Source organism: Heloderma suspectum, chromosome 2 (assembly GCF_057233095.1).
Source record: "Heloderma suspectum isolate Gila_16-S chromosome 2, 16-S_ref, whole genome shotgun sequence".
In the NCBI taxonomy this organism is placed as follows: Eukaryota; Metazoa; Chordata; class Lepidosauria; order Squamata; family Helodermatidae; genus Heloderma; species Heloderma suspectum.
The window spans coordinates 322438095-322461399 of NC_139459.1; the positions used below are offsets into that span (position 1 = coordinate 322438095).

At 45.9% G+C, this 23305-nt stretch overlaps 1 long non-coding RNA gene across 1 annotated transcript in view; it reads left to right on the forward strand.

Annotated features, from left to right (window-relative positions):
* Positions 1–23305, forward strand: part of LOC146355010 (uncharacterized) — a 79089-nt gene that overhangs the window by 50349 nt on the left and 5435 nt on the right. The window contains exon 2 of the long non-coding RNA XR_014788563.1: positions 21072–21198. This is a non-coding gene — a long non-coding RNA (uncharacterized LOC146355010). The remainder of the gene's footprint in view (positions 1–21071; positions 21199–23305) is intronic.

Genomic DNA, 23305 nt, shown 5'->3' on the forward strand with positions numbered 1-23305 from the left:
GGCACCCTGTGACTCAGATGTAGCCACAGTAGAAGGGAGCGTGACCAATGTGTACAAAATATGGACTGCACTGATCCAGAAACAAAACCTCTGTAATTCTCCATGGCTCCTCCCATCTGGTTTATCATTTTATTGGACAGTCTCATACTTCTTCCTCTGTTCCCTCAAGCGCCTTTCTTATCTGAACATAACATGAAGACTAACGTACACTTACATCATTCAAAAGTGTGTAATTGTAGCCTGATGGTTCTCCCTTCTTTTCCTGTTGTTTTTCTGCTCCTGATTGCCCCCCTCTGGAAGTGTTTTTTGGCTTCAGTAGGGACGATTGGGCTACAGTTAGGTGAATTTGCTTACTCTGACCTGTTTCAGACATAATGGTAACCCATCGTTTATTTATCTGATGGATTGTTGAATTCTGGGTCATTGTGATATGTTTCTTAACTATGAACAAGCCAGAAAGAGAGCCCATGGTTTGTTGATGGGTTGTAAACTCTGGGTTGTTTAAGCCATGGATTGTTGTTATCTGTGAACTACTGAGTTCACATGGGTTGTTTTGCCAGGCTACAGAGGTGGCGGGCAAGAGTGGAAATAAACCTACATGCCAGTACTACAATGATGCGATCGCATTTGGGATACAGGGAGTGAGCAGTTGAAGGAGTAGGGAAACAACCCAGGGATTGACAAAGCAACACAGTCTGTTTGCTTCTCTGCCAGACAAACCCTGGCTAGGTCAACAAACCATGAAATAACCATGGGTTAAATGAATCATGGGTTAGCGTTATAAGTGAACCAGGTCAGAGTGTAGTTTGGCCCTGAGGACAAGCCTGATGATCTGAGATTTCCATCAACGTTTAGGTTTAGTAGTTGTGATTCTGCATTGTACTGAGAGAGCTGGAATAAAGATATTAATGGCTGTTTTTATAAACTACACTACACATATCTTTATTCTTTTATTCTTCAACAAGAGACAGTGGCGCTCTGTGTGTGTGTGTGAATGTTTGCAATAAATCCACAGGCTTTGGTAAGGTTTCTATGGACACAAGGCATTTTAGAAAAATTTGTTACACTCAAGTAATTATGTTTTATATCACATTATCCATTAGCTGTAACCTGGCAGTTGCATCCATCATAATATGCTGTTTCAGAAAAATGGATGAGTGACTTTTCCGCCTTTCAGAGCCCTGGCAAAATTTCTAGCTATTCTGCTGGGGAGGAAGAAGAAGAAGAAGAAGAAGAAGAAGAAGAAGAAGAAAGCTTATACAGGACAAGTACAAAATTGTACTTTTGGTCACATTTACACTATAGATTGAAACTGATTCAAAACCAGTTTCACAGTCCTGGTTGCCTCCAAAGAACCTTGGGAGTAATTTCACAAGGGTGCTGAAGATTCTTCAGAAAATCGCAGTACCAAGTTGCTTGACAGGGAAATGTGCCGAAAACCAGTTTGAATCTGGTTTAAATTGATAGAACGGAGTAAACAGAAAGTCCAGTTGGGATAGCTGCCTTATGCCTGTTTCCCATTTTCTGGTTCAGCCCTGAAGTAAATACATCCAAGAGGCCAGGATGTCTCTTTCCTTGGAAGTGTTTTCCCTTGGAACTCTCTGCACTGAAAAAAAGAAGCACAGCTCATACTGATCTGTGTTTACTGTGCGGAGTGGATGTACTGAAATACATTTCCAGTCCACTAGATCAGAATAATCTGGTTTTCATTCTGCTGGAATGGCCTACAGTTTCCATCATGCCTCACTACTGACAATGCTGGCTAAGTCTGATGGGAGCTGTAGGCCAAGACAACTGGAGAGCCACAGGTTGACCACCCCTGGTTTACAGCGTGGGTGGACTTCAGGCTTTCCAAGATCTGCTCAGTTTTTTTACTAGAACCTTAAAGTCCATGAGTCAGGTGCAAAACAGTGACTCAGGACAGACATACGCTGAGTATAATTAAGGAAAAGGGGGCTTCTGGGCCCAGGGCTCAGACAAAACCCCCCAGCTGTTTTCAGTATCAAAACTGAGCTTGCAGTCCTTTCACACAAAAATCCACTCCTGGTTTTCCTTCCAAGGTTTCTTCATTTTAGCAGCCTGATTCAGAGGGGGAGAAAACATTTTTGTCAAAACAGCAAGAGGTAGCCATGTGGGTCTTAAGAAAAATGCCAAAATCCATATTAGGGAAATATCTTTATTAGGGCAGCCAAGATGTCCCAAAACAGTGTCCAAGCTTTCAAGTTCCAGAGCCCTTTGGGTTGGATCTATAATTGTCGTTCCACCAGCAGAAGGCTACTGCTGGCAGAATGGGACTTTTGCATCCTCTTCTCCCTCTTACAGCCAAATCTCCTCCAGAGGGTTTCCATTTTAGCCAATACTGAACTAGCCAGTGGTCCAACTCAGTTTCATATGTACCGATTGCATGGGTTGTTCTGTGGGATGTGTCTGGTGGTAGATGGGCCTGCCTGGCAGCAGAAGATTGGCTTACATGGCCTTTCCCCCCCTTCCAGCGCTGCAATTCTGTTTCTGTAGCTGGGTTATTGCCGCCAAAGGTGCCTTGGGCATGCTTGCAGATGCACCTTCAGTAACACCACTGACCCCAGTCTGTAGCCTGACATGATGAGCACTGGAAGAAAAAAAATATTTATACAGCTCCCTGAAGCTCCTTATCCTTATGGCCTCAGCTGATGTAGGTCAGAGAGGTGGGTGGAGCTGCTGCTGCTTCTTTTTTTAACAGATATGACAGTGAACCCATAAGCAAATCTGCATGGCAGCTTCCCATCAATTCAACACTATAGGACAAAATTGGAAGCACATCAAGCGCATAGGGGGAAAAGATGCTTCTTTCTATTCTTTGACAGCAAAGAGCTGGTTGTGCAGACTACATGGTCTAAGCCAGGGATGGGGAACCTGTGGCTCTCCTGATGTTGTTGGGGTGCAACTCCCTCACCATTGGCTACGCTGGCTAAGGCTGATGGGCGTTGCAGTCCAGCAACATCTGGAGGGCCACACATTCCCATCCCTTGGTCTATGCTGATATAGTGGTCTGTGGTGTGGGATAAGAGATCCATGAAGCACTACACATCTGCTTAGGTGCACAAATAAGTTTGGAGGTGCATCAGTTGCATTGTTCAGCCTTTTCAAAACCTAGACGCAGATTTGCCTTTAGAGTTACAGCAGGCAGCAATTTTATTTATTTATTGCATTCACATAGGTGGCTGCACTTAATTATTGCCTTTTTGTTAATGAAAAGAAATCACAAGGTAGCATTATTTATCCACTTTTTCTGTGACACTTTTACTGTGCAAAGTACTTCACCGCCCTTATTCGCAGAGCATTGAGCTGCAACGAGATGAATTAAAAAAGATTTATAAGCATGATGCTGCCTGGCTGTGATAATAACAATCTAAGAAGCACGAGAGATGGAATAATGAAAGGAGAAGGAAATCTGAGCAAAGAAACCATATGAAATGGGGAAACAAAGAGAATGCAAAATTCATCCTCATGTATGCCACATGTATAAATTTGAGAACCAGGAAAGACTGAGCCTGCAAAACTCTCATAGAGAGTAGAGGTGACAGAATTTGGCTCATCATCTGTCCTGTAGGGATATATCAAGTATAGCTTGCCGATCACAGCTGCGATTTCGTTTAATGAGAGCAACGCCTAGTGCAATGCACTAATGAATGGATGGGCTCTATGTGTAATCCTTTCTTAGGTGTCAATAGCGATTATCCTGGTGGTGAGGCACCACCACTCAGCTCTGGATTGTCAATCAACCCACAGCCTGAGTATTAAGCATTCACTGTTGCCAAGTCTATTATACGGGTGCAGGGTGAAGCGCTGTTAGAATAGGCAGCTGCCTGCCATGGATTCTTGGGTGAGCTTGAAAAGCAATTGAGTAAGGATCTGTTCCATATGCGGTGGCTGCGCGGGACAGGGCATCGAGCGTATCTCCCTCACCAGCTGAGCCACCTCACCATCACCTGATGTGACCCTGTCAGTTTGCTGCTCTGGAGCGACGCAACAAGGTTATTAAGCAAATATGATTAATGAAGAAAAAGAACCTCTGGCGTGCTAGAAATTAGGTTTCAAGGCCAGCAGGGAACTAGATAAATTCTCCACCATGTACTTTTGGGGGTTGTGGCAGGCTTCTGCGGTAATAGGATTTGTCTGTGCTGTCGAATGGGTCAAATTCATTCCAGACACTCTTGCTTAGAAATCAGCAGGATGAATCTGACCCATTAAAATTGATTGATTGCATTTATACCCCGCCTTTTTTCCTCTTGCAAGGAGCCCAAGGCAGCTTACGTTATCCTCCTCCTCTCCATTTTATCCTCACAACAACAACCCTGTGAGGTGGGTTGGGCTGAGAGTCTGTGACTGGCCCAAAGCCACCCAGTGAGCTTCCATGGCCGAGTGGGGACTAGAACCCAGATCTCCCAGCTCCTAGTCCAGCACATGCAATTTAAAAACAAAAACAACTACTACTGAATTTATTCCTGTTGTAAATGTTAAGTCTACACTGCTTTGCTTCTGTCTTACCTACATGTCCTGCTCCTGTTACAATCAATTTATTGTGATCTGCATGCACATGGAATTTGTGCTGAGTAAAATGTTCTAGAGGCCTCATATTCTCTTCCATTCTTTAGGTCCCTTTATTTCCTTTGAAATTAAAAACATTGTCCTAGCTTAATTTTACTAAGATTCTGAATGAGAATATGTGTCAAGGATTCTAGATTCTGAATGGGATTCTATGCCCCAAATTCCATTTCCAGCATTTAAAAGCCATATGTCAATCACACACTTTCTATCTAGAGAACCTACACATTCTACAGAAGGGATGGGTAACTTGTGCCCCTCCAGATGTTTTGGTCTACAACTCCCATCAGCCCTAGTCAGCATAACCGGTGGTGAAGGGAGTTGTAGGCCAAAATCTCTGGAGGGCCACACAATGTCCACTCCTGTTCTAGAGGCTGGTTCACATATCATGTGAACTCTGTTCAGGTGTTTTATGAATACACAGGCAAGGAAGTAGAATGAATCCTGGCAGACCTCCACATGTTCATTATAAGCTATGGATCCCTGTGCATATAACTGTACACACAGAGAGAGGCAGTGCTGGGTTCATGTTTTGAGGGGTCCTTGGACAAAGTGTCTTCGATAGGCTCCTTCCCTGCATGGGCTCACCTCTTCCTTACTGCTGTCCCACTGCCCATTTGCTTGTCCTCTCTCTTTGGGCCTCATACACCCATAGCAAGGCTGTTGCTCCTTCTCCTTGCTTCTGTCATTGCTCACAGCCTATAGAGGTGATGGGTAGATAAGCCTCTCCTGGAGAGGGATAGCTTGGCTACAGTGGTCCAGATTGGATTACTGCAATGCGCTCGATGTGGGGCTGCCCTTAAGGCTGCTCCGGAAGTTGGAGCTAGTGCAAAATGAAACAGCTCGGCTGTTGTCGGGAGCTGCCCCTTTTCTGCATGTAACTCCTTTGCTGAGGGGACCACACTGTCTGCCTATTCGCTACTGGGCCAGGTTTAAGGTTTTAGTACTAGTGTACAAAGCCCTAGACAACTTGGGACCAGGATACCTCAGAGAGCGCCTTCTCCCTTACCAACCTGCCCGGTCACTGAGGTCATTGGAGGGCATGTTTCTGGTGGTTCCACATGGACCTATGGCCCAATTGGAGTCCACCAGGAGAAAAGCCTTCAGCGTGGCGGCCCCCTTTCTTTGAAATTTCCTGACCCTGGAGGTCAGGCAGGCACCGACACTGTGCTGTTTCTGGTGCCTCCTGAAAACAGCACTCTTCCAGGCGGCATTCCTTAATTGACCAGACATGGTTTCTATTGGTATTGGGGTTTTTTTTAAGCATAATTTTAATCTGGTGTTTAATCTTGTTACCCTTTTACTGTTTTATCTCTTGTGTTTTCTGCTCCAAAACCTGTTCTAGATATGTTTTTGTGATTTTTTGGTAATTTTTGTGAACCGCCCAGATAGCTTTGGCTATGAGGCGGTATAGAAATATATTAAATGAAATGAAAATGAATGGAGCAGTATACAAATATAATAAATAAATAAATAAATAAATAAGCAGTGACAACCAGGAAGACGAGCAGCAGGGTTAGTTGGCAGTGCCCTCCCTGCTGGGTTGTGGGCTTTGGCAAGTGCCCAAAGATGCTCCTGAAACCACTCCTGCAGAGGAGAAACGATGAGGAACCCCTTGTGCTCCCCTTAGAAAGAAGCCTCCACTACATTGTTAACATGTAGGGACTCTTTCAAATGTGTAATAAATGCATGGAGGTCAGGTGCATGTCATTCCATTCTTTTCCCCCTGCTCTTCTTATAACACAGGAAAATGGCTTCATTTTCTCTGCATCACTAGATAATTATACACTTGATGAGCAGCAGCTGAATGTGTGAACTGAATTCACTAAAAGACATTAGCCCTATGCAGGTGTTTGCCTGCTCATGTGCAGGGCTGAAGTGTGGAGGCAGGGTTTGCGATCACAGGAACTCTCTAACTGCATGCAGTTGAACGTGCTTACAGACCTCTTCAGACCTGCGCACTCAGGTGCACGAAGATCTTCATGGAAGCTGGGCATGCAGGGATGCTGGAGGCAGGGCTTATGTGCATGTCAACATCCTCCGCCACACTTTAGCCCTCCATGCAAGATGGCAAATGCCTGCATAGGGCTATGACTCTAAGGCAATATGGAAATTCCATCTGTGCTGTATCTGTGATGATCCATTCACACACACAAGTCATGACTTGTAGACATCGAAAGATGATCAGGGATCTAGCTTTTAGGTCCAAATGCAATTATTTGGTTTGCAGCTATGGAATGTGTGGGTTTTCATGTGGCTTTCAGACCCCGCAAAAAGAGAAGCTGAAGGACAGGATAGAGTCTCCTACATATCCCACAGTATTATGCAGGGTTGTTAAACGTATAGTATCTTTATATCTGTTTGAAATAAGCAGTATGGTAGATTGCTGTTAAAAGCTTAATGTTCAAAGGCTTCTGAGAATACTTTACATGTATCTTCCATCTTGTAAGGGCCTGCCTGAGACAGTGAATTTAGGATATGTCATGAGCTCCCTTTGGGGCCTTAACTAGCTGCTGGCACTGCCCTGTCCTCTTAGGCAACTGTCCCATCTTGAAGATGCTTTCTTCCCTCCTGCTGCAAGAGGAGAAAGTTGTCAGCAACTGTATAGCAGGGTAGAGGAAATGGAAGAGGAGATTAACCAAGGAACAGAGGAGAAGGCAGACAATAGGAGGCCACTGACAAAACTAAGATACAATGGGTTGTATCTAATGGTGTCCTTCCACTAGTGGAATGGACACTGCTGGCTGAACAACACCCCCCCCCCACTGTGTAACCCACAGATCTGCTCCAGAGGGTTGGCCAACTGCCCAGAGCAGATTTGGGAGGCTGCAATAGGGAGGGGGGGAAGTTAAACTCCCACTGCATGAACAGAAGTCTGCTCTCGTAACTTTGGATTTAACCCAATGTTTATAAGGTCAGTCTTTCTGAAAAGAATGAAAAACATTTTAAAGTTGTTGCTAAGTATTTTGGTGAACTATTGACTGTCATTCATCTCTTCACTTCTGCCAAATGTAGAAGCTTTGGGACAAATAGCTGTGGGGAGAGAATGTTTAAGATGTAAGTGAATTTTTAAGAAGTGAATGTTTAAGGTGGAAGTTCTGTAGTGCCCTTTTCCTGTTTGTTCTGTCTCAAATAGGCAAACATTTTTACAAACCTTCAAGGACAATCTTGTATTTCATGTCTTAGTGCATGATCCAGAAATGTTGCTGCACTGCATAGATGTGTCTCCCATCCCCTCCACACAATACACCAGCACAGGCAGCCAAGCCTCAGTCACTGAGATTGCTGTGACGGGTTCAAGTGTTGCCAGGCCTTCATTCAGCTGTGAGAAGAATAGGACACCACAGGCTTCTGGCTGGAAGCTATTGCAACTGCTCCAGACAATCACTCCTGGCATCGCTGCTGGTTTACATGATAGTCCTGGATCCCTGGTAAGCTTTAGTTTTTCTGGGACCTGGCAACCTGTGTTAACTTTGGATTTGAGGATCACACAGTTGGCACCTGAGCATTCCATGTTACTGCAACTTTTCTCCTCTGAGCCTATGGGCTTTTCTACATGAGGCATTTATCATGTGCTCATTATTCCTCACTCACAATTGTTTACGGGTTCCTTAGACAACATTGTGAGCCTCCAGTTTCATTTCTATGTCCAACCAGCATATCCAGTGAGGGTTTTTTTAGAGCAGGGAAAATGCAGCACTTAACTATGAAAGTGAAAGAAAGCACAATTTCCTCTCATGTATTTGTGCTATTCCACTAAACCACAGTGCCACCTAGAGATTATGTAGCAGAACAGCAGGAAAGGAAATGCTCCTCATGTAGTGCTCGGATCTCAATTCTGCGTCAAAACCAAAAGTAGATTGTTGTGTTGTTGTGAGGATAAAATGGAGAGGAGGAGGATAATGTAAGCCGCCTTGGGTTCCTTGCAAGAGGGAAAAAGGTGGGGTATAAATGCAATAAATAAATAAATAAATAAAAGATACAGTGGATTAACAGCTGATTAATAGCCTTGTGTAAAAGCTCTATGTGATTAGTAAAATCGGTACAGTCACTCTCTTATCTGGAAAATAGCATGCTTATCAAATCACTCAACAGACACACAGGAAGCTTTCCTGGCATGCTGTCCTGTAAACTGATGGACAACCTCTGTATTACTGGGGGTCATTCTGTTCTCCACATGCTGGTCTGGGAGCCAGAAGTCTTTGTTGATGTACAGACAAACACTCTCTGGATGTTCAGTTTCCACTATAATATGTATGCTATAATTTATTTCCTTTATGACCCACCTATCTTTCATGACACAACACAAGGTGGCATACATTCCTAGGTGGCATCCCATCTGGCACTGACCAGATCCAGACCTGCTTAGCTTCAGTGTGGTTGCTGCAACAAGTGCCTTCAGACCGCTGCTGTAGGCATCATCTGGCAATAAGTGCTGGGCAGGTATGGAGCACATACACTGACTCAGGTGCTGCGAAGTTGTTGATGGAGAGGCTGAGGATGTAAGAACTCCTTCAAGGCAGACAGAAAGTGAGCCCTTCCAGACTGCACATGAAATAGCAATAGGAAATGTATGAAGTACTGTGAGTAAGGTACTTTGATCTAATTGAGCAAAGCTGTCTGGGGCCAAATAAAGATCCTCTGAGGTGGGGAGAGGGCATTGCTAGCCCATGGGCTGCCTGCTGGCTATTCCTGTTCTAAACACAAGCTGAAAGGATTGGTAGAAGATCAAGAGGTTTCAACAGAAAATATGTTGCACATGCCCATGCCCATGCCCCCCTATACAAGAGTATACATGCTGGCTATGTCTACCCAGAGACTTGGTTTGCATGTCACACTGCAGTTCCTGGGTTGTTTAAGTCAGGAATTGCCAGGGATAAACGAAGCTATGAGTGTGCTGGCTCCCATGTGCTTGTCATTTCTGGGCTGTTTCATGACTTGCGAACCCCTAAATTTTGGGTTGTTTTGGGTTGAACAACCCAGAATTAAACCAACAACAAACCATGGGCAATTTTCTCTGGGTTGTTAATTGAAAGCAGAAACAACGAGCATGTGGGATGCAGCACGCTTGTTGCTTTGCTCATCCTTGCCAATTCCTGGATTAAACAACTCAGGAATTGCCGTGTGATGTGTGAACTGGGTCAGAATGGTAAACCATGATCCCAAGGAATCTTGGCTTATGACAGATGAGCCACATGCTCTTGCTTGGCACCTGTCGTTTAGCATATCGTCCAAACCTAGGATCTTGGCTTGTTGCGCCTTTCACAAGCATTTGTTCTTGGTTACAAATCCTGACTTGCTTGGGAGCAACAAACCAGAATCCTGGGTTTGGATGATATGCTAAACCATTTGTGGCTTGTTTAGCAGTTTGTGCTATGGGAGGAGCCAAGTGGGCATGAGTTGGACTACAGCTCCCATCATCTCCACAGGTTGCCTGCTGGATATTCTAAACACAAGCTAAAGGAACTGATAGAAGATTGAGAGGTTTCATCAGGAAAATTGTAGTGCATGCCCCCACAAATATTTCAAGATGAGGCTGGACAGCCATCTGTCAGGGATGCTTCAAGATGAGGCTGCACAAGCTGTCTATCTGTCAAGCATAGAACCCTACTATTCTATGATTCTATACCCAATATTATACATGCTAGCTGGCAGTGATGGGAGTTGTAGTCCAACACATCTGAATGGCACCAGGGTGGGGACAGCTGCCTAGTAATGAGTTCAAGCACCCCCCCTCCTCTTGTGCACCCCGCTGCAGAGGAGACATCTTGACTTGTTAACCACAGATTCCCATGACATCCAGAACAGGAAACTGTGGTTGAAGTGCTCCCTACAAACCAGGATCAAACTGTGGTTTACCATCATGGTTTGTAGGGAGTGTTAAAGCAGTTTCTTGGTTTGGATGTAACAGGAAACTGTGGTGTAATAAAGCAGGAAGCCTCTTCTGAAGCTGGGCATGCTAGAGGAGAAGGTAAGAGGAGCTGGGGCGGCGGAGGGGGCACTGGTGCTTATAATTTGTTTCCAGACTGGGTAAGTTACATCTCAACCACCCTGGTGCATTGGTTATGGCAGCCTTCCCCATATTGGGGACCCCCATATGTTTTGGACAGCAACCCCATTACTCCTGACAATTGGCCATACTGGCTAGAGATGATGGGAGTTGTAATATAATACATTGAGAGGGCACTAGGTTGAGGAAGGCTGGATTATGGATAGAGGTGATGTGTCTTTAGCAGCTTCTTGACAGGTAGAAATTCAGCAGGGGCAGATTTTCCCTTCATTGTATCTCTGTGCCAGGAAAAGCTCCACTTATTGAACTGAGACATTTTTCTCCCTCCCTCATAATACTAGAGCCCGGGGTCATCCCAGGAAGCTGATTTGTGAGAGATTCAGGACTGATAAAAGGAAGTCCTTCACTCAGCGCATAGTTAAACTACAGAGTTCACTTCCACAAGACGTAGTGATGGCCACCAATTCGGATGGCTTTAAAGGAGGTTTGGACAAATTCATGGAGGAGAAGGCTCTCAATGGCTACTAGTCATGGCTATCTACTACCTCCAGTATCAGAGGCAGTATGCCTATGTTGCTGGGGAACATGGGCAGGAGGGTGTTATTGCACTCATGTTCTGCATGTGGGTCTCCCATGAGCAGCTGGTTGGCCACTGTGTGAACAGAATGCTGGACTAGATGGACCCTTGGTCGGATCCAACAGGGCTCTTATGTTCTTAAAAGCTCCACCTATTGAAATTCTGGCAGCTGTGAATCTGTTAAACGCACAGAACTTCTGTTGATTTAAAAAAATGGCAATCCAGTTTCCAGATAATTTTTCAGGGCTTTTCTGACTGCTGCTGTTGTTGTTTTTCAGTCGTTCAGTCGTGTCCGACTCTTCGTGACCCCATGGACCATAGCATGCCAGGCCTTCCTGTCCTGCGCTCTCTCCCGGAGTGTGCTCAAGTCCATATTCATTGCATCGGTGATGCTATCTAGCCATCTCATCCTCTGCCGTCCCCTTCTCCTTTTGCCTTCAATCTTTCCCAGCATCAGGGTCTTTTCCAGTGACCTTTCTCTTCGCATTAGGTGGCCAAAATATTTGAGCTTCAGCTCCAGTATCTGTCCTTCCAATGAGCAATCAGGGTTGATTTCCTTTAGAATTGACTGATTTGACCTCCTTGCAGTCCAGGGGACTCGTAAGAGTCTTCTCCAGCACCACAGTTCAAAAGCATCAATTCTTCGGCGCTCAGCCTTCCTTATAGTCCAGCACTCACAGCCATACATTTTTACTGGGAAAACCATAGCTTTGATTATATGAACCTTTGTCGGCAAGGTAATGTCTCTGTTTTTTACTATGCTGTCTAGGTTTGCCATAGCTTTCCTCCCAAGGAGCAAGCGTCTTTTAATTTCATGGCTACAGTCACCGTCTGCAGTGATCTTGGAGCCCAAGAAAGTAAAATCTCTCACTGCTTCCATTTCTTCCCCTTCTACATGCCAGGAAGTGATGGGGCCAGATGCCATGATCTGAGTTTTTTTAATGTTGAGTTTCAAACCAGCTTTTGCACTCTCACTTTCACCCTCAACAAGAGGCTCTTGAGATCCTCTTCGCTTTCTGCCATTAGGGTGGTATCGTCTGCATATCTGAGGTTGTTGATAATTCTCCCGGCAATCTTAATTCCGACCTGTGATTCATCCAACCTAGCATTTCTCATGATGTACTCTGCATATAAGTTAAACAAGCAGGGTGACAATATGCAGCCTTGTCGTACTCCTTTCCCAATTCTGAACCAATCGGTTGATCCATGTGTGGTTCTTACTGTTGCTTCTTGACCCTCGTACAGGTTTCTCAGGAGACAGGTAAGGTGGTCTGGTACTCTCATCTCTTTAAGAATTTGCCAGTCTGTTGTGATCCACGCAATCAAAGGCTTTAACGTAGTCAATGAAGCAGAAATAGACGTTTTTCTGGATTTCTCTTGCTTTCTCCATGATCCAGCGAATGTTGGCGATTTGATCTCTAGTTCCTCTGCCTTTTCGATACCCAGCTTGTACTTCCGGTAGTTCTCGGTTCACATACTGCTGAAGCCTAGCTTGTAGGATTTTGAGCATAACCTTGCTGGCATGTGAAATGAGTGCAATTGTAGTTTGAACACTCTTTGGCATTGCCCTTCTTTGGAATTGGAATGTAAATGGACCTTTTCCAATCTTGTGGCCATTGTTGATTGTTCCAAATTTGTTGGCATACTGAGTGCAGCACTTTAACAGCATAATCTTCTGACTAACTAGAAGATGCTAAAGTCCTTATTATGCTAAAAATGCTTTGAAATGGTAAAGGGCGGGAGGTACAGGAAGAGGGTCCTGAATAGTGCTTTCTTAACTTATGAAGGTCTTCAGGGCTTCTTCCAGGGGACAGCTCCTAGCACTATCAATCAAAAGGTACAGTGCAGCCATTCCACAGCTTTCCCTCCATAATTGACCTGTTTTTGTAAGAAAAAAAGATGGAAGCAGCAGTGGGAAGACATGGGAGAGTTACAAATGCAAGAGGATATCATCTGAACCCCCTCAAAAATTCTACGTTTGAGGCAGCAAATTTAGTAAAAAGTTCCTCTGAGAGCACTGCTGGTTGACTAACAGCTGCACATCTGAACAGCCTCCATAGAAAAGTACCATTTTTAAGGTGATGACAAGCACCTTTGTGCGGGTGGGGGTGAGGTTGTGCATGCATTAGAGAGAAAGAGAAAAGCTTCCACCAGAAAAAGAAAGAGTTATGCTTTCCGAGTTTGCAGTATCCATTTTTTGAGTGTGTGTGTGTGTGTGTGTGTGTGTGTGGTGGGGTGGGGGTACTAGTGGTTATTTTAAAGGGAAAATCCAGAAATGTCAGGAGAGCCAATTATATAACTCCCATAGCCTGTCTAGTTTGGCCTTTGTCATTAATGTGTCTGATACTGGGATGCACAGAGGAGACAGCTTGCAGCTTCACGGCAGACCACATGTGTGTGTACATAAGGTCCCATGTCAGTCCCTATCATCTTAATTTAAAAGGATCTCAGGCAACAGGCAGTGTGTGTGTGTGTGTGTGTGTGCGCGCGCGTGTACACACATGCACATACTATTCAAAGCAAATGCTCATTGAGGTTTGGATGGGGGCTCCACTATGCTGACATTACCATCTGCAATCCACCAAGCACTATTGGTGTGCAGACCCTGTTCATTTAAATGGGACTTGCGTGAGAGTCCTACTTAAACACAGTTCTTTTTTAAAAGGAGGGGGGAGCTGTGCATCAGCTGTGTTTGGTGCTTTGTACCCGAAAGCCTGCATTAAGCACCACTGACAATGTGCTGCACAATATTCTCCCCACACCCCACACTCTGCAATCCTGCCACCCCCCCATTCCACCCCACCAAGAAGTCAGCTCAATCTGTAGGTATGAAATTTATTGCCCTTTAACAGGCATGCATGTCCCAATCAATCTTGCCCTAGCTCTTGTAAGAGAGCTATGGAAATGAAAATGATAAAAAGCTATTTCCTTAAAGATTCTCTTAAAATGAACTATGAATAATGCTCCATATGACAAATTCATCCGCCATCCCTTTCTTGTGAGGAAGTGTGTGGTAGTAGGAGGGTGTCTCTTTCCAAGCTATGAAAATCCTTTATGCTCATTCTCAGGGCTAGGAGAGTCGGACAGCCTGACTCCTCAGCGCCTCACCCAGCCCCAAATGGGTGCAATGTGTTCTCAGATAAGTTTAATAGACACACACTCTTTTTTTCTTCCCGCTGGAGCAGTTTCAGAACTACATTTGGAGCTCTGGTCTGAAACTGGAGCTCTGATCTTAAGAAAGGCGCCCTCTGAATGTAGCCATTTTGTCCAGGACCAGCTGGAACACCTTTCTTTCTTTCTTTCTTTCTTTCTTTCTTTCTTTCTTTCTTTCTTTCTCTTTCCTTCTTTCCTTCCTTCCTTCCTTCCTTCCCTTTCTTCCTCTGTATTTATTTTGCAGCACTTGTCAGCTGTGCCCAGTCCACATTAGCTATCAACATGCACAATAGCGTGCTGGTGTTTGTATCATTATTTTGTCTATATTGGCCACAATCCAACACAGTTAGGCATGATTAAGCCCATGGGGTTTAAGGTAACTGCTGGCTTGTGGCCATTAACTTCTTTGGCATGTGGTGTGTGTGTGCTAGAGAGAGGAGAGGAAGAGGGAGGACTATCTTTGAAAAGTGCCAAATTACAGCATACAAAAGGCAGCCTCTGAATGTAGCCACTACAGCTTATGAAAATCAGTGGATTCAATGCAACTTGGAGCACTGTTGGAGAAGACGAGAAAACTAAAGTAGAAAAAATAGATTTGGGAGTCATCAGCACAAAGCTGATATTCAAGTCACAAAAACTAAAGAAGAGATCTTTGTGCCCCTACTTTTCTCCTACTGAATTCTAGACTGGAGTTCAGTAGGAGAAAAGTAAAGGCACAAAGACGGAGGGCTTCATCACATGGAGCTTTTATCCTGTGATTGAGATTGCTCCTTCACAGAAGTTTGCGGGCTCTTTACATGACGCCGTGACCCTCCAGGGCATCTCCTGCACTAAATGCCCTTTGTTCCATTTTTAAATAGATCGCAGATAATGAGCTATCAAATTACCCCGTTGTGTTCCGCTTCAGTTTCCTCTGTGAAAAGACTTAAAGCGGCAAGAAGAGGAGCCAGATCAATGAAAGATAATGGAAGACTCAGATACGGGGAGAGGAGGGGGAGGAAGCACACGTAAAGGGAGTCGGTAATCCTGCATTTAAAACGGAAGCAGAAAGCCCTGTTTTAAATGCAGGATTTTAGGCTGGTGTAGAAATGCCCAGAGAATCGAAGAGGATGAGATGACTGACAGCATCTAAGATGGCAGGCAAGTTATGGACAATGTGGATTGAGTCGAGGGCTTAGAATGGGTCAGGAAAAAAGTAATCAGAAACTTAACAGTGCGATATGGCTACTCAGAAATAGCTCCTACTGTTGTCAACAGAACTTACTCCCAGGTAAGCATGTACAGGATTGCAGCCTATGAGTAGTTTGAGTAGAGAGGAACAAGCAAATGCTTGTTTGAAAGGTATAGGAGGGAGAAGGACAAGAAGAAACAGGAAGAACACATGCAAGAATTTTGGATGTAAAGGGAAGACATGAGATAGGTGAATGATAGTAAGTGATAGGAGACAAGGGTCAAATTAAGGATGGAAATATATCAATAAATATATCAAAATATATCAGTCCTTATATCAAAATAGCACAGGTACACAATACATTGTATGGATCTGTAGTTTCTCCTAACATTCTTCAACCACCATTTTGTACTGACGGTCAGGGTTGTTACATGATGGATTGTTCTTGAAGGTGCTTGTAGGTGGATAGTTACTGACTGTGGGTACAAGCACAGAAAGCAATGAATGTCTGGTGCGAATTAAGCTGGAATTAACAGGAATAATCTTGAGGGTGTGCCCTAAGTGCCTTGCTAGGATTTATCCCTGAACACTTCACTAGTATGTGAGATTTCAAATGGTGGAACACTGTCTTCTCCCATTTCTACTTGAAGAAGGCCCCAAGACTGTATGCCAACTCCTACATTCTCTTCTCTTCCCACATCTAAGCTGTGCCATTTTGCCATTTCTCACTGACTTTCCTCTCTGCATCTGTGGCTTAAAGCAGTCTCCCCCAACCTGGTGCCCCCCAGATGTGTTCAATTACAACTCCCATCACTCCTGCTGGTTGGGATGATGGGAAGGCACCAGGTTGGGAGAGGCTGGCTTAAAGTCTTGCCAATGTTCAGGCTTGCTTTCCTCATGACATTACTATTTCCTCCCTGCTGATCTTCCTAGCTGCCTGGCAGTGGAGGCTGGTGGCTCCAATGTCAGTAGGACTGTGAATCTGCTCTGGGCTTCAGTCAGAACTCTAAAAGAACTAGCGAAGGTGCTGAACCTGTTTTGGGGGCTAGGGTTCAGGACCTTGGATAGCTCCTTTAGAGTTCTGACAGAAGCCCAGAGCAGATTCACAGCCCCTCTGACATTGGAGCCACCAGCCTCCACCGCTACTTGGGGTTGTCAGACTGCAACCCAGAGATCCTGTTTGTCCTTTTAAATGTTAGGAGGCCATGGCAGAAGATTTCTCTCCACTAGCCCCCTCACTCATTCTCCTTGACTTTCTGTAAAGTAAAAATGGAGCCCTGCACATTCCAGGATGGACGGGCCAATGGGTCAGCAGATCAGGAACTGCAGAAACTGCATCCACATCCACATTCTCAGTATCTCTCTCTCTTCTCTCTCTCTCTTTCTGCCTCAGCATATTTAAGAGAACTGACATGATCTTTGGGTTACAGTCTTATAACCTTGGTCCTGCAATTTCTACTCCCTCTTCAGTCAATCCAGTATGTGTTTGATGGAGTCATCTTTATCTCTTTCTTCTTGTTATGGCCACGTCACTCAGCTTCTGCATTGCCTGCCTGTCAGACGCACACAGCATCTGATAAGCTTCAGGTTCTAATATCTAAGTATCTTGGCTATGACTGTATATCTTTGGACTCATCTACCCTATTTACTTATTTACAAGCTCATTAACTTTACTGACACTTCTGCCAGCATAGTCAAGGCAGCTATCAATCTAAGAGACATGATACAAAAGGGGAAAGGGTCAGCAAGGAAAGAGGGAAATAATCAAATTCAGGTGCCAAGTCTTACGTAATAGATATGTAAGACAGTTACATAGACCGCAGGTGACCGTTTTGGAAGAGGACCCAATTGGGAAAGGAGTTCAGTTGGTTCCAGCTGAGCTCATGGTGGGAGGGGAGTCTTTGCTGTCCTACCTCAGTCTCACTCTGATGCAGCCAGGTGGAAAGGCCACTCTTGTCCCAGGCCTGATGTCAGCATGTAGCATCCTTGAGCAGTTGCTGCGGACCCATGAGTGCTGCCATGTGCTCTGGATTGGACCCACCTGTCTGTCCAATCTTCCCAGTTATAACCTGCCTGCCATTTTAAATTTCCCATAATGCCTCAGACCAACACTGTGTTGAGGCATTGTGGGGAATGCAAGATAGTGGGTGCCTTGCTGCTCCTTGCTACAGATCACAGCACCACTGCCTGCCACCACCACCAGCTCCAGTAAGCTCACTAGTGGGGTCCACAGACATTCAGGGGCCTCATCAAATGGCATGGGGCCCCCTCAGAGTTGGAGCCATCCATGCCTGGGCCTTACCCCCCTTCTTTATCTATTATTATTTATTATTTATTAAATGTATTAATCACCCATCTGGCTGGTCACCCAGCCACTCTGGGCGATGTACAACATACAATAAAAACAGTTTAAAACAATAACATTCTACAATAAAAACATTTTCTAAAATACCCTAACCCACCCCAAATGCCTGCCTGAACAACCATGTTTTTAATGCATGGCGGAAGCTCATTAAAGAGGGCATGGCGGAGTTCCCTAGGGAGGGAGTTCCACAGAGTGGGGCCCACCACAGAAAAGGCCCTCTCCCTCATCCCCACCAGTCTAGCAGTCCTGGCTGATGGGACAGAGAGAAGGCCACCCGAGACTGATCTTGTTAAGCGGCCTGTCTGGTGTTGCTGGATGCGCTCCTTAAGATAGGCTGGGCCGGAACCATATAAGGTTTTAAAGGTCAAAACCAACACCTTAAATTTGGCTCGGAAAACAACTGGTAACCAGTACAACTCCTTAAGCACTGGAGTGATGTGATCTCGCCGGCGGCTGCCTTTAATCAGGTGAGCTGCTGTGTTCTGTACCAGCTGAAGCTTCCGAACCATCTTCAAGGGTAACCCCACATAGAGTGCATTACAGTAGTCTAAACAAGAAGAGACCAGAACATGTACTACTGATGGGAGCAGATGGTCGGGAAGGAAGGGGTGCAGCTGCCGTATCAGATGGAGTTGGTACAGCGCTGTCCGGCTCACAGCTGACACCTGAGCCTCCATGGACAGCTGGGAATCCAAAATGACCCCCAGGCTGCAGACCTGGTCTTTCAAGGGTAGCCGTACCCCATTCAACACCAGGTCAACATCCTCCAGCCTCCTCTTGTCTCCCACCAAAAGTACCTCGGTCTTGTCAGGGTTCAGCTTCAGCTTATTCCTCCCCATCCAGCCACTCACCGTCTCCAGACATTTGGACCGGGATTCTACGGCCAACCTCGGTGAAGATTTGAAGGAGAGGTAGAGCTGCATGTCATCCGCATATTGATGACACCGCACCCCAAACCTCCTGATGATAGCCCCCAGCGGCTTCACATAGATGTTAAATAGCATCGGGGAGAAGATGGAACCCTGTGGCACCCCACAAGTGAGCAGCCACAGGTCCGAAACCTCCTCTCCCAGTGCTACCCTCTGGTAACTGCCGGAGAGGAAGGACCGGAACCACTGCAATACAGTGTCTCCAGTGCCCAACCCCTCCAGGCGGTCCAGGAGGATACTGTGATCAATGGTATCAAAAGCTGCTCAGAGGTCGAGGAGAACAAGGAAGGAGTATTCACCCCTATCCAGAGCCCTCCTCATATCATCCACCAAGGCGACCAAGGCCGTTTCTGCCCCATGCCCAAGCCTGAAGCCCGACTGAAATGGGTCTAGATAATCGGTTTCTTCCAAGTGTGCCTTCAACTGCATTGCCACCACCCGCTCAATCACCTTGTCCAAAAATGGCAGATTTGAGACTGGGCGAAAGTTGTTCAGAACTTGGGGATCCAAGGAGGGCTTCTTTAAGAGCGGTCTTATCACTGCCTCCTTGAGGGCTGATGGCATCACTCCCTCCTCAAGGGAAGCGCTCACCACCGCCCTGATCCCCTTACCCAGTCTCTCTCTGCAGCTTATAATGAGCCAAGATGGGCAAGGATCAAGTAAGCAGGTGGTTGGCCTTACAGATGAAAGCACCTTGTCCACATCATCAGAAGGAAGAAGCCGGAACCGATCCCACAAAACCCGTTTGCCACAGGCCGCCTCTTGCTCACTAACTGTATCCACAGAGTGCAGAGTAACACTCCTAATCCAATCAATTTTATCTGCAAAGTGCCTTGCCAAGGCCTCATAGGAGGCCTTAGAATGCTCCAGTGGTTCCAGAGCCACAGGACCGACCAGGCTCCGGACCACTTGGAACAGCCTCCTGGAACAGCACTCTGTGGACACGATAGAGGCAGCATAATATTCCTATTTTAAACTTCCGCCACCGGCGCTCTAGCCGTCTCACCTCCTGTTTCAGAGCTCATAACTGCGGATTGAACCATGGTGCAGTCCGAGCCCTGTTCAGGAGGAGAGGGCGTTTCGGTGCCACCCGATCTAATGTCCCAGTGATTGCGGCATTCCAGCCACCTACCAGGGTCTCAACCGAGTGGCCATTGGCATGCTCCAGAGAATCCCCAAGCATGTTCAGGAATACATTTGGATCCATAAGACGCCTGGGGCGGACCATTTTAATGGGTCCTCCACCCCTGCGGAGGGGTTGTGGAACCGAGAAGTCTAACATCACCAGATAGTGATCTGACCATGACAAGGGGGTGGTGGATATACCCCCGACTTCCAGATCACTCCCCGTTTCTCCAGAAACAAACACAAGGTCTAGCGCATGACTGGCTACATGGGTGGGCCCTGTTAGATTATGGTGCAGCTCCCAGGAAGCCATGGTCTCCATGAAGTCCTGAGGTGCTCCTGTGAGGATGGCCTCTGAATGTACGTTGAAGTCCCCCAACACCAATAAGTTAGGGGACTGTACACGCACATCAGAGACCATCTCAAGCACCTCGGCCAGGGAATCAGTCGTGCAGCGGGGTGGACGGTACAGGAGCAGAATCCCCAGACTGCCCTTTGGGCCCAACCTCCAGTACATGCACTCAGCAACGTTGGTCTCCCGGACAGGGGGTCTGGTGAAGACCAAGGACTCTCGGTAGATAACAGCCACTCCCCCTCCCCAATCCCCAGCCCTCGGCTGCTGTGCATACGAAAATCCGGCTGAATACATGGCTGCAAGAGTTGGAGCAGCGGCCTCGGCCAGCCAGGTCTCCGTAATACATGCCAGGTCTGCACCCTCATCCAGGATCATGCCATGCTCTAGACATCCTGTGAGAGCCTGCCTGCTAATGCCTATCCTTCTCCTCCTCTGCCACCCTGCATTTTATGTATTTTTCTATACAGAACCCTATTCTTGGAACTCCTTAGGGAAACTACAGTGACAAGCCATTATTTAAAAGAAGAATAACAATGAAATGCACATCAAAACCTACAAAATCAGTATCAAAGCTCTCAGTGAAACAAGGGAATGTGGTAAGGACCATTAAGGTAGAGTATGGCAAGGACATTATGTAACCAAAAGGAACTATGGAGGTGATCACAAGACCTCTGTCACATGGTATCCAGGCCAGCATGGATAGGCACCTGCTGAAACCTTTGCCTCAGCAGATTGCATGCTATCAAGAGCCCCCTGGATTGGCTCCTTTTTGTCATTAACACCTTTCTCTTTCTGACATCAGAAGTGTGAACGAGCGACCAACAGTGGCAGGGAAGAAGAGGATTGCCCCTCTCCATCGGGGAAGTGAGTAGGTGGTAGCAACAGTGAGGAGGTGGAGGAGCAGCAGCAAAAGTGGCAGTGAAGAGGAGGTGGGCCCACTGCGGGTTTGGGACCTATCCTGGGGGTGGGGGGTCTCTAAGCATGTCTTGCTCAAGTGCCCCCCAAACCTAGAACTGGCACTGATCAATATACCTTGCATAATTCTGTGTTTTACAGGTTGTGATGCTGATCTATCAGAATCTATGACTTGCGCAAAATATGGCCTCCAGCTGAGAAAAAACATTCTGCTCACGCTAACTTGAAATGTGATTTTTCTCAGCAATGAGAAAATCCCACATTGATGGGATGCAAGTGTACAAATAGGCTTGACTGTTTCCTTCCTTCCTTTCTTTTCTTCTTCTGGCAGTACTCCTGTGCTTTTATAATAGCTGCATTTCATACTGAAGTTTTTATTGGTACAGTTTCCCCATCCCTGCATCTTCTAGCCAGGAAGAATTTCACCAGTTGCCTTTTTTTTTTTTGTCATGCAGCTGTGAGGAGTCTGCTAGACATAAAAGTTGGTGATATTTCTGCGCTTTCTAGATATTGGTTTTACAAATATTCTCACCCCTCCTATTTCTTCTTCCCACTCTCCTCTTGCCTAATCCTTATTGTTGAGAAATTCCCATTCTGAGATATTTGAGACTGGAGTTCTTTACTTAGATAGATAAAAAATAATATTCTATCTATAAAATAATCCTTAAGGCTTAAGGACATACATTAATAGAGAAAACCCTGGGCCTTCTGTAGTGTTAAAATAAAGAGTAAAGGAGTAACAGGGTATATTTCCCATCACCTTCAAGCTTCCACCTGCCTTTGTCTAACAACAATCTCTGTTAATTGGGTAGTTAATCTAATTATCTAATTAGGCAGAATTGCTATTAGCAATTAGTGTTCAGCACTGCATCTGAACATGGATGGTTCCTTCCCTATTGGGCCTTCAAAACAGAAACAAGACAGCAATATAATCTCATTCCTCTTCATTACTTCTGGATCTGTAACTGAAAGCACCTGGAAATGCATATGCACCATAGTCTGCTTGAATGAAAAGCAAGTGGCCAACGGAAAAAAGAGAGAGAGATTTCCTTCAGATTATTAGCATGACATGAACATGAGCTCTGAGCTAGGGACGGTGTCAAGGATAAGCACCTGCCAAGGGCCCACACCAAAACAAGGGCCCGCTGACAAGAGCCCCCTGGATTTGTGCCTCCTCTTCAATTATGTGTTCATCTGCTGTTTGTTCTGACCCAGACAACTGTGGTGGTGAGAAGGAGGAGCAGTAGATGCCACTGCCTGTTTGCTCACTAGTTCTCTGCCTGTCTAGCAAGCAAGTGGTAGCAATGAAGAGGAAGAGGATGAGGAGCAATCGCAGCTGGTGACAAGGCAGTGAGAAGGTCGACTCACCGAGGAAGAGGGCCCATTGAGGGTGCCTTGACCAAGGGCCCTGAAAAACCTGGAGCTGGCATTGTTCTCAGTGCAGCAGCTTTGTATACCCTTATTCATCCTAAAGGCTTTCCAGTGCCATCAGGTAAAGTGTGCCCTTAATGCATTGCAGCCTTTTCATAATACTCACAGGAGGGGTGGGCAGAAGGTAGATCTCAGATGTTTGGGACTTCGACTCCAAGAAGTCCCTGCCAGCATGGCCAATGGTCAGGTATGGTGGGAGCTGACATCCAACACATCTGGAGATCTATTTTGTGCCCACCCCTGCCTCACAGCACTGTATCTTGACTGGTGATGCCATCGAACGCTGTATTTCCTGGCTCAGAAACACAAATCTTAGTGGCTCGTAAGGCTTGCCTCAAATATGGTGTGAGCATTTACAGCCCTGAAAGTTGTTCTGTTACTCAGATTTTAATCCAAGCCAGAGAAGAAGTCTTGTCCTTCCTGTCTGCCTCCTTTTCTCTCTGCCATGCCCACCCCTGCCTGTCTGCCTCCAAAGCTCCTCCTACCTACCTGCTTACTTGCCTTACTGCTTTGCCAGTGGTGACTGGACAGAGGCCTCCGAGCAACCAGGAGCACTGAGAAATGGAGGGGTGGGGGCTGTAGGATGTGGCTCCATTCCCCTCCCAGGATATCAAATTTGAACTCCTGAACAAGGCTCATTTCTGAGGGACTTGCTGGCGTGCTCTGCTGCTGCCACCACACATGCTGTTC